The 10,782-nt window shown below is 38.6% G+C and overlaps 1 pseudogene; it reads right to left on the reverse strand.

Annotated features, from left to right (window-relative positions):
* Window positions 1–1,570: 1,570 nt before the first annotated feature.
* On the reverse strand, window positions 1,571–2,689 carry LOC102995250 (lysine-rich coiled-coil protein 1-like; annotated as a pseudogene).
* Window positions 2,690–10,782: the final 8,093 nt, after the last annotated feature.

Raw genomic sequence — 10,782 nt, forward strand, 5'->3', positions numbered from 1 at the left:
GAATTATCTATTGACATGTCTTTCTCTAGCCAGCATTTGAGCATCTCAAAGGTAGTCACTATGTCTCATTCATCTTTGTGTATCCAATAGTTATCATCAATTATCCTCATTCTTGATGCAGAGTTGTTTCTCAAACATTTACTGGGTGAATGACTCTGTTCCTAACTTATATACATAGGGTTATGAATCATTTTGTAGACTATGCACATCATTATGGAAAGAATAGTCTAAAAATAACTTAAATTATATATATTCAACAGATCTTACTCAGAAATAGAGACCTAAAAGATGTATTAGAACATTACATGGCTTCACATAAGCATGTAAAGAAGTGACAATATTGTCTTAGTGGCTAGCACGAGATTTCTCTTTAGAGAAGGAAATCCCTTCATAAGTCAATGTAAGATATATCAGTTCCAGGAATGAGATCTGGCTACCTTATAAAAGATGGACCAGGGTCCCAAGAATACCATCAGTGTGGAGGGTAACCCCAGCATCCTTGGCATAACCAACAAAATGATCCCTAACTAGACTGGTTTCTATAGCGCTTACTTCTGAGATCCATATTTTGGGAAATAAAGAGGAGTTTCAGTTGAAAGGGGGAGATAATCCCTCAGATTTCACTTCTGAATCTACTTTGGAGACCCACCCTCTTAACCTCCAATAGGGTCCAATACCTTGGGTCAATCTATGCATGTGGTACTGTCAATCAAATGTGGTTCAAAGAGCACTCTAAATTATAAACAATGTGACACAACTGTGACTTTCCAGAAACCCCAGTGAGTGACATAACTGCCTGCCCTATGGTCCTCCTAGGGGATGAAGTTCTTTTAACATCTGGAAATATGTACTAAAGGGCCTAACAATAATCTTATCAGCTACTAGCAGCAACTTCAGGTAACAATTAGGTACTGGTTTACTTATCATGTTTTGGCAGAGGCAGTAACACTCATCCAATATTCTATTTGCTCCCAACACTTCCTAACCTCTTTGCATCTTGATGAAGATATATGACTACTTCTGGCCAAAGACATGAGTGGAGAAAAACCTGTGCATGATTCTCCAGTCTCTCTCTCTTCTCCTGCCATGATGTCTGGGTGGAGAGCTCTAATCCAAATGGTGCTGCTACAAGACTGCAGAGCCTACAGCAATCCAGATGCAGAGCCCACTGTCAACCACAATAATATGTTTCAGGAGCAAGAAATAAACTTTTGTATGTTAAACCACTGATATTTGGAGGTTGTTTATTACTGACAATGCAATTTAGCCTAGTCTGGCTAATACATATTATTCAAGTATAGGGTTGGGTTTTTTTTCAGTTATCCTTAAATAATACTTCAACAGACATTTATTATCTACTATGTGCCAAGCACTCTACTGAATATTTAAGATATATCAGTTAACATTTTTTTGGTAGAAATTAAACTTATTATAATGTATGTCATTTTCCACTTTCCAATCTAGAAAATATACTGCAAGTTAGATCTAACAAAGGAAAAAAAATCAATCTAAACTGCTTCCAGAGAAAACTAATGAATATAAAAACACCCACCCTAAACTAAAACCCAATCAAGAAATAGATTCTGTAAAGCCTATTAATCCTCCAATTTAAACTAAATAACCTCCCAAGGGAAAAATACTTCCACCATTATAGCAATTTGATGAATAAAAGCAGAGCCACCCTCATTAAGGGAAATTACATTATGTATAAGAAAAATGTAGTAATGATTTTAGAAGAGAGGAAAAGTAATTTCCATGTTGGAGACAAAGTACACTAAATGTTTTCTGTTCACTTAGCCTTTGTACCTGTTCACGTGAAAAGAGCAATATGAACATGGACATCGTAAAAACAAGCTCCTCAACTATTTTTTCAGTCTAACCTTAGGAGAACAAATGCAAGAGCTTCAAAATCCAAGGATAGACTGGTCCCAAAGCATCTCCTCTTCTGTCCTTTTTTTCCCTTGTTCCTTTTTCTCTTTTCTATGCTTACCTTCCTCTTTCTTAGAGGCTACGTCTCGGCTTTTTTTGTCCTTTAGGTTCTTAAGCTTTTCTGTACTGTTTCTGACTGTTTCCACCTCTGTTTTGTTTCTTTGGATGTTCTTGTGTTTGTCTAATCTATTTCCTCATAAGCTTTCTTCCTCTTATGCTTGGGCCGCTCCTCTTCTGGTTTTTCCTGACCTTCCTCTGGGTGCCTTTTTCTCTTCTGATGTATCTGTTTATAACTACTTTGATGGGCACTGGTACTGTTTTCTAAAGAGAGGTGTCTGTAAACTCCAGATTCTACACTGTATGAGCTACAGTTATACTCTTGTTGACTAAAGTTCAAGGCTACAGGTTTTCCTGAGAAACAGTCCCTGGTGAATTGACAGTAGCTCAGGGAGTCTAGTCTCAGCCTGCTGTCATGAGCTGGTAGCCACTGAGGTAACCGCTTCTCCACTGCTTGTGAAACATTGCATGGTCTTTGGTAGGTCTGGACTGGTTCATAAAGGAGTCTTTGATCAAACATTCTACACCTGGGTCTAGAATCAACCTCTTCTTTGTATCCACAGGTTTCCAAATAATCCTCTCTCATCTTTCTGAAACAAGTCTTTGGCTCTATGCCTCTGGCTTTCTGCACTTTGATATAATCTTCAAATTCATCTTGAAAAGAGTCAGATGTCTTCTTTGAATGTTTCATTAGGTTGACAAAGGATTCTCATTAGGTTGAGAACTTGATGGAGAAATTTGATCATATTCACCCATTAATTGCTTCAGTTTTTTAGCATGAACTTTCTCCAATAGTGAGACTGTGCAACAACTGAGGAGCCAAAAAGTATGATGCAGAGATTTAAAAATCTATTTTTTGTCCAATACTCTACTCCCATTCACCTCATAATGTGAAATCCACTGCGATTCAAATTATGGCCCTATTCCTTATAAGCCTTTTACAAAAGGTATCTGTATAAAGTTCAGTCTTTGCTCATTCAACGTGGTATCTTCTCTGAGGCAGGGACAGCTGTCTACAACTACTGTCCCCCTCCCCGCCAACATCACCAGTCGGTGGGTAGGCCGAGGTGGAGGAGGCGAAGAGGCAGGGGCAACCGCTGCTGCCACCACTGCCTCCACCACCGAGAAAGTGGGGGGGGGAAGCAGGAGGCAGAGACCGGACTTCTTGAGGGGAAGTCGCTGCCACTACCAGCGGCTGACTGGACAGCACTGCTGCCATAGCGGCGAGGTGCACTACTCCAGTTAACATTTTTAAAATGTTGTCCTTGTGGAGTTTATATTCTAATCAAGAAAATCACAATCACTATCAATAATCATGACCATTAAGTACAAAGAACGTTGACAAAAAAAGGAGATACTGTCATAATATTATTAAGGACATTATTATTTATATGTGAGTTTTTCTTATTCACCAAATTAGAATATGCTTACTTTAGCTGAGTACATATTATATAATTGATTTACCCTTGATTCAATATTTGCTTCAAATTATTTAAAATATACAGCATTTTCAAAGGAGCACCAACAATTTTAACAATTTTGAAGAAAGGTGAATGAAGAAACAAGCAGTTTACTGCTTAACCAAAGGTCATTGTCATGCTAAATATAGTACAGGCTGTGCTCACTGAGAGAAGTCAGTCATCATCAGCTTCCAATCATTATTTGAAAGGCATTTAGAGGGCAAAGCCAGATTTCTTCTTGTCATTTGCTAAGATAAAACACTGATCCAAGTGTCTCAAATTCAAGTGCCTTTGGTTCCAGGAAAGTAATAAAAGAGTAAAGAAAACCAGATTTTTTGTGTGTCAACTGCTAAAAATATAACTATTTTTTATTTTATTGAAATATCATTTAACTATATCTAATAATGCAAACATGTATTATAGCAGAGATTACATTTTAAATTGTAGCTTAAATATACACATTGGCAGAATCAAGATGGCAGAGTAGGAGGACACAGAGTTCAAGTCTCCTCACAGCTAAGGCTCCTGCTAGATGCTGGTGGGGGACCTCGGACACCTAAGTTGATGGGAGGAATCCTCGCTCAACCAGGTAGGATGTGGGAGGGAAGGGCAGTGGCAAGGAAAAATGGAGGTGGGATGGGACCAGCACCCCTGAGGGAGGCTGGGAGAGGGGAGAGTTTCCCATGCTTGGAAGGACCCACTCAAGATGAGGAGATCAGCGGGGATTGGAGGGGGATGTGGTGTCTCCCCTGCCCACTTGGGCCCTGGCAATCCTGCTGGGATCCCAGGCCTTAACACCTAGATCCCAAGGCCTCCTCCAGCCAGATGAGTCCCAGGCCTGAGCCTCCTCCCCCGACCAGGCCTCTTCTAGTTGCATGGGTCCCAGGCCTGAGCCCCACCCCCACCAAAGCCTCCTCTGGCTGCATGGGTCCTGGCAGCCTGAGTGCTGTCCCTGACAGGGCCACCTCTGGCCACACGGGTCCAGGTGGGTTGAGTGATGCCCTCCCTCCAAGGCCTCCTCTGACTGTACTGGCCCCTGTGAGTGCACTGATGGAGGCCTGCGCCCCAGTACTGGTGCTCTGGGCCAGCTCCAGGAACAGATGCTGGTGAGAGGAGCACATGCAGAAGTGGGGCTGACACAGTGGGTCCAGATACCTCCCTAGAGGTCTTGGAGGCCTACTGGGGAGGTGGGAGTAGGATGTAGCTCACAATCGGGGCAAGAACATTGATAGAGGAGGCACCAGGGAATTTTTTATTATTTTATTTTTCATTTCTTATGTTTTAATTTTTTAGTATTTTTATCTTTATTTTTATTCCTACATTTTTACTTAATTAAAAAAAAATTTTTTATGTTTTTTTTGCTGTTGTTCTGTTTTGTTTTGTTGTTCTTGCTATTATTTTTCTAATATATTTTTTAGTTTTAATTCTTTGTTATTGTTATGCTTTTTTCTGTTTGTTGATTTTTTTCTCTCTTTTTTTTTTTCTTTTCACTCTCTGCTCAGCCTGCAGGGTCTTGGTTCTAAGGGCAGTGGTTGGGCCTAAGCACCTGCAGTGTGAGTACCAAGCCCAAGTGCTGGACTAACAGAGAACTTCAGGTCCCAGGGAATATTAATTGGTGTGAGGTCTCCCAGAAGTCCTCATCTCAGCACCAAGACCTGGATCCACCCAACTGCCTGCAAACTCCAGGGCTGGATGCCTTAGGGCAAACAATGAGCAAGACAGAAACATAGCCCCACCCATCAAAAAAAATGAAATGACAAAAAAAAATATTAGGAGGGAACAAGAAAAAACATACAAGACCAAATAAATGAAGAGGAAATAGGCAACCTACCTGAAAAAGAATTCAGAGGAATGAGAGTAAAGATGATCCAAAAACTTGGAAATAGAATGGAACAACAGATCAAGAAAATACAAGAAATGTATAATAAGGACTTAGAAGAACTAAAGAACAAATGGTGATGCACTACACAGTAACTGAAATGAAAAATACTCTAGAAGGAATCAATAGCAGAATAACTGAGAGAGAAGAACAAAAAGTGAGCTGGAAGACAGAATAGTCGACATAACTGCTGAGGAGCAGAATAAAGAAAAAAGACAGAAAAAGAAATGAGGACAGTCTCAGAGACATCTGGGACAACATTAAAGGCACCAACATTAGAATTATAGGGGTCGCAAAAGAAGAAGAGAAAGGGTCTGAGGAAATATTTGAAGAGATTATAGTCAAAAACTTCCCTAGGGCTTCCCTGGTGGTGCAGTGGTTGAGAATCTGCCTGCCAGTGCAGGGGACATGGGTTCGAGTCCTGGTCTGGGAAGATCCCACATGCCACAGAGCAACTGGGCCCGTGAGCCACAACTACTGAGCCTGCGCGTCTGGAGCCTGTGCTCTGCAGCAAGAGAGGCCACGACAGTGAGAGGCCCGCACACCACGATGAAGAGTGGCCCCCGCTCGCCGCAACTAGAGAAAGCCCTCGCACAGAAACGAAGACCCAACACAGCCATAAATATATAAATAAATTTATAAAAAAACACAAAAAAAAACTTCCCTAACATGGGAAAGGAAATAGCTGCCCAAGTCCAGGAAATGCAGAGTCCCATACAGGATAAATCCAAGGAGAAACACACCAAGACACATATTAATCAAACTAACAATAATTAAAATCAAGAAAAAAAAATTAAAAGCAGCAAGGAAAAAGCAACAAATAATATACAAGGTAATCCCCATAAGGTTATCAGCTGCTTTTCAGCAGAAACACTGCAGGCCAGAAGGGAGTGACAGGATATATTTAAAGTGATGAAAGGGAAAAACCTACAACCAAGATTACTCTAACCAGCCAGGATCTCATTTGGATTTGACAGAGAAATCAAGAGTGTTACAGACAAGCAAAGACAAAGAGAATTCAGAACCACAAAACCAGCTTGAGAACAAATGCTAAAAGAAATTCTACAGGAAGGAAACACAAGAGAAGGAAAAGGCCTAAAAAAACGAACCCAAAACAATAAAGAAAATGGTAATAGGAACATATATATTGATAATTACCTTAAATGTAAATGGATTAAATGCTAAAACCAAAAGACATAAATTGGGTAAATGGAAACCAAAAAAATAGCCCATATATATCTGTCTACAAGAGACCCACTTCAGACCTAGGGACACATACAGACTGAAAATGAGAGGATGGAAAAAGTTATTCCATGCAAATGGAAATCAAAAGAAAGCTGGAGTAGCAATACTAATTTCAGGGAAACTAGGTTTTAAAATGAAAACTCTTACAAGAGATAAAGAAAGACACTACCTAATGATTAAGGGATCAATCCAAGAAGAAAACATAACAATTGTAAATATTTTTTAATATCTTTATTGGAGTATAATTGCTTTACAATAGTGTGTTAGTTTCTGCTTTATAACAAAGTGAATTAGCTATACATACACATATATCTCCATATCTCCTCCCTCTTGCATCTCCCTCCCACCCTCCTTATTCCACCACTCTACGTGGTCACAAAGCACCAAGTTGATCTCCCTGTGCTATGTGACTGCTTCCAGTAGCTATCTCTTTTACATTTGGTAGTGTATATATATACATGACACTCTCTCACTTCGTCCCAGCTTACCCTACACCATCCCTGTGTCCTCAAGTCCATTCTCTACATCTGCATCTTTATTCCTGTCCTGACCCTAGGTTCTTCAGAACCATTTTCTTTTCTTCTATTTTTAGATTCCATATATGTGTTAGCATACGGTATTTATTTTTCTCTTTCTGACTTACTTCACTCCGTATGACAGACACTAGGTCCATCCACCTCACTACAAATAACTCAATTTCATTTTGTTTTATGGCTGAGTAATATTCCATTGTATATATGCGCTACATCTTCTTTATCCATTCATTTGTCAATGGACACTTAGGTTGCTTCCATGTCCTGGCTACTGTAAACAGATCTGCAATGAACATTGTGGAACGTGACTGTTTTTGAATTATGCTTTCTCAGGGTATATGCCCAATAGTGGGATTGCTGGTTCACGTGGTACTTCTTTTTTAGTTTTTTAAGGAACCTCCATACTGTTCTCCATAGTGGCCGTATCAATTTACGTTCCCACGAACAGTGCAATAGCGTTCCCTTTTCTCCACACCCTCTCCAGCATTTATTGTTTCTAGATTTTTTGATGATGGCCATTCTGACTGGTGTGAGGTGATACCTCATTAGAGTTTTGATTTGCATTTCTCTAATGATTAATGATGTTGAGCATTCTTTCATGTGTCTGTTGGCAATCTGTATGGCTTCTTTGGAGAAATGTCTGTTTAGGTCTTCTGCCCATTATTGGATTGCATTGTTTGTTTTTTTGATATTGAGCTGCATGAGCTGCTTGTCAATATTGGAGATTAATCCTTTGTCAGTTGCTTCATTTGCAAATATTTTCTCCCATTCTGAGCGTTGTCTTATCATCTTCTTTAGGGTTTACTTTGCTGTGCAAATCTTTTAAGTTTCATTTGGTCCAATTTGTTAATTTTTGTTTTTATTTCCATTTCTCTAGGAGGTGGGTCAAAAAGCATCTTACTGTGATTTATGTCATAGAGTGTTCTGCCTATGTTTTCCTCTAAGACTTTTATAGTGTCTGGCCTTACATTTTGGTCTTTAACCCATATTGAGCTTATTTTTGTGCATGGTGTTAGGGAGAGTTCTAATTTCATCTTTTACATGTAGCTGTCCAGTTTTCCAGCACCACTTACTGAAGAGGCTGTGTTTTCCCATTGTATATGCTTGCCTCCTTTATCAAAAATAAGGAGACCATATGTGCATGGGTTTACCTCTGGGCTTTCTATCCTGTTCCCGTGATCTATATTTCTGTTTTTGTGACAATTCCATACTGTCTTGATTACTGTAGACTTGTAGTATAGCCTGACGTCTGGGAGCCTGATTCCACAAGCTCCATTTTTCTTTCTCAAGAGTGCTTTGGCTGTTCGGGGTCTTTTGTGTGTCCATACAAATTGTGAAATTTTTTGTTCTAGTTCTGTGAAAAATGCCATTGGTAATTTGATAGGGATTGCATTGAATCTGTAGATTGCTTTGGGTAGTATAGTCATTCTCACAATGTTGATTCTTCCATTCCAAGAACATGGTATATCTCTCCATCTGTTTGTATCACCTTTAATTTCTTTCATCAGTGTCTTATGCATTTCTGCATATAGGTCTTTTGTCTCCTTAGGTGGGTTTATTCCCAGGTATTTTATTCTTTTTGTTGCAATGGTAAATGGGAGTGTTTCCTTAATTTCGTTTTCAGATTTTTCATCATTAGTGTATATGAATGCAAGAGATTTCTGTGCATTAACTTTGTATCCTACTACTTTACCAAATGCATTGATTAGCTCTAGTATTTTGCTGGTAGCATCTATAGGGCTCTCTATGAATAGTAACATGTCATCTGCAAACAGTGACAACTTTACTTCTTCTTTTTTGATTTGGATTCTTTTTATTTCTTTTTCTTCTCTGATTGCTGTGGTTAAAACTTCCAAAACTATTTTGAATAAGAGTGGTGAGAGTGGACAACCTTGTCTTGTTCCTGATCTTAGAGGTAATGGTTTCTGTTTTTCACCATTGAGGATGATGTTGGTTGTGGATTTGTCATATGTGGCCTTTAATATGTTGAGGTAAGTTTCCTCTATGCCTACTTTCTGGAGGGTTTTTATAATAAATGGGTGTTGAATTTCATCCAAAGCTTTTTCTGCATCTATTGAGATGATCATATGGTTTTTCTCCTTTGGTTGGTTAATATGGATTATCACATTGACTGATTTGATTATATGGCAGAATCCTTGCATTTATGGGATAAACTCCACTTGATTATGGTGTATGATCCCTTTAATGTGCTGTTGTAGTCTGTTTGCTAGTATTTTGTTGAGGATTTTTGCATCTATGTTCATCAGTGATACCACCCTGTAGTTTTATTTCTTTGTGATATCTTTGTCTGTTTTTGGTATCAGGGTGATGGTGGTCTCATAGAATGAGTTTGATAGTGTTCCTCCCATGCTATATTTTGCATTCAACTGTTAAGCTATCTGGTTCTGGGATTTTGTTTGCTGGAAGTTTTTTACTCTCAGTTTCAATTCCATTGCGTGTGATTGGTCTATTTATATTTTCGATTTCTTCTTGATTCAGTCTCACAAGGTTGTGCTTTTCTAAGAATTTGTCTAATTCTTCCACGTTGTGCTTGCAGTAATATCTCATGATCCTTTGTATTTCTGCAGTGTCAGTTACTTCTTTTTCATTTCTAATTCTATTGATTTGACTCTTCTCACTTTTTTTTCTTGATGAGTATCTCTTTCTTTCCGCTAATTTTGGGGATTTTTTGTTCTTCTTTCTCTGATTGCTTGGGGTGTAAGGTTAGGTTGTTTATTTGAGATGTTTCTTGTTTCTTAAGGTAAGACTGTATTGCTATAAACTTCCCTCTTAGAACTGCTTTTGCTACATCCCTTAGGTTTAGGGTTGTCCTGTTTTCATTGTCATTTGTTTCTAGGTATTTTTAAAATTTCCTCTTTGATTTCTTCAGTTATCTCTTGGCTATTAGGTAGTGTATTTTTTAGCCTCCATGTGTTTGTATTTTTTACAAGCTTTTTCCTGTAGTTGATATTTAGTCTCATAGTGTTGTGGTCAGAAAAGATACTTGATATGAATTTAATTTTCTTAAATTTACTAAGGCTTGATGTGTGACCCAAGTTATGATCATCTATCCTGGAGAATGTTCCAGGAGCACTTGAGAAGAAAGTGTATTCTGTTGTTTTTGGATGGAATGTCCTATAAATATCAATTAAGTCCATCTTGTGTAATGTATCATTTAAAGCTTGTGTTTCCTTATTTATTTTCATTTTGGATGATCTGTCCATTGGTGAAAGTGGGGTGTTAAAGTCCCCTACTATGATTGTGTTACTGTCGATTTCCCCTTTTATGGCTGTTAGTATTTGCCTTATGTATTGAGGTGCTCCTATGTTGGGTGCATAAATATTTACAATTGTTATATCTTCTTCATGGATCGAACCCTTGATCATTATATAGTGTCCTTCTTTGTCTCTTGTAATAGTTTTTACTTTAAAGTCTATTTTGTCTGATATGAGAATTGCTACTCCAGCTTTCTTCTGATTTCCATTTGCATGGAATATCTTTTTCCATCCCCTCACTTTCAGTCTGTATGTGTCCCTAGGTCTGAAGTGGGTCTCTTGTAGACAGCATATATATGGGTCTCGTTTTTGTATCCATTCAGCCAGTCTGTGTCTTTTGGTGGGAGCATTTAATCCATTTACATTTAAGGTAATTATCAATATGTATGTTCCTATTACCATTT

The sequence above is a fragment of the Physeter macrocephalus genome, chromosome 15 (genome assembly GCF_002837175.3).
Source record: "Physeter macrocephalus isolate SW-GA chromosome 15, ASM283717v5, whole genome shotgun sequence".
NCBI classification, from domain to species: domain Eukaryota; kingdom Metazoa; phylum Chordata; class Mammalia; order Artiodactyla; family Physeteridae; genus Physeter; species Physeter macrocephalus.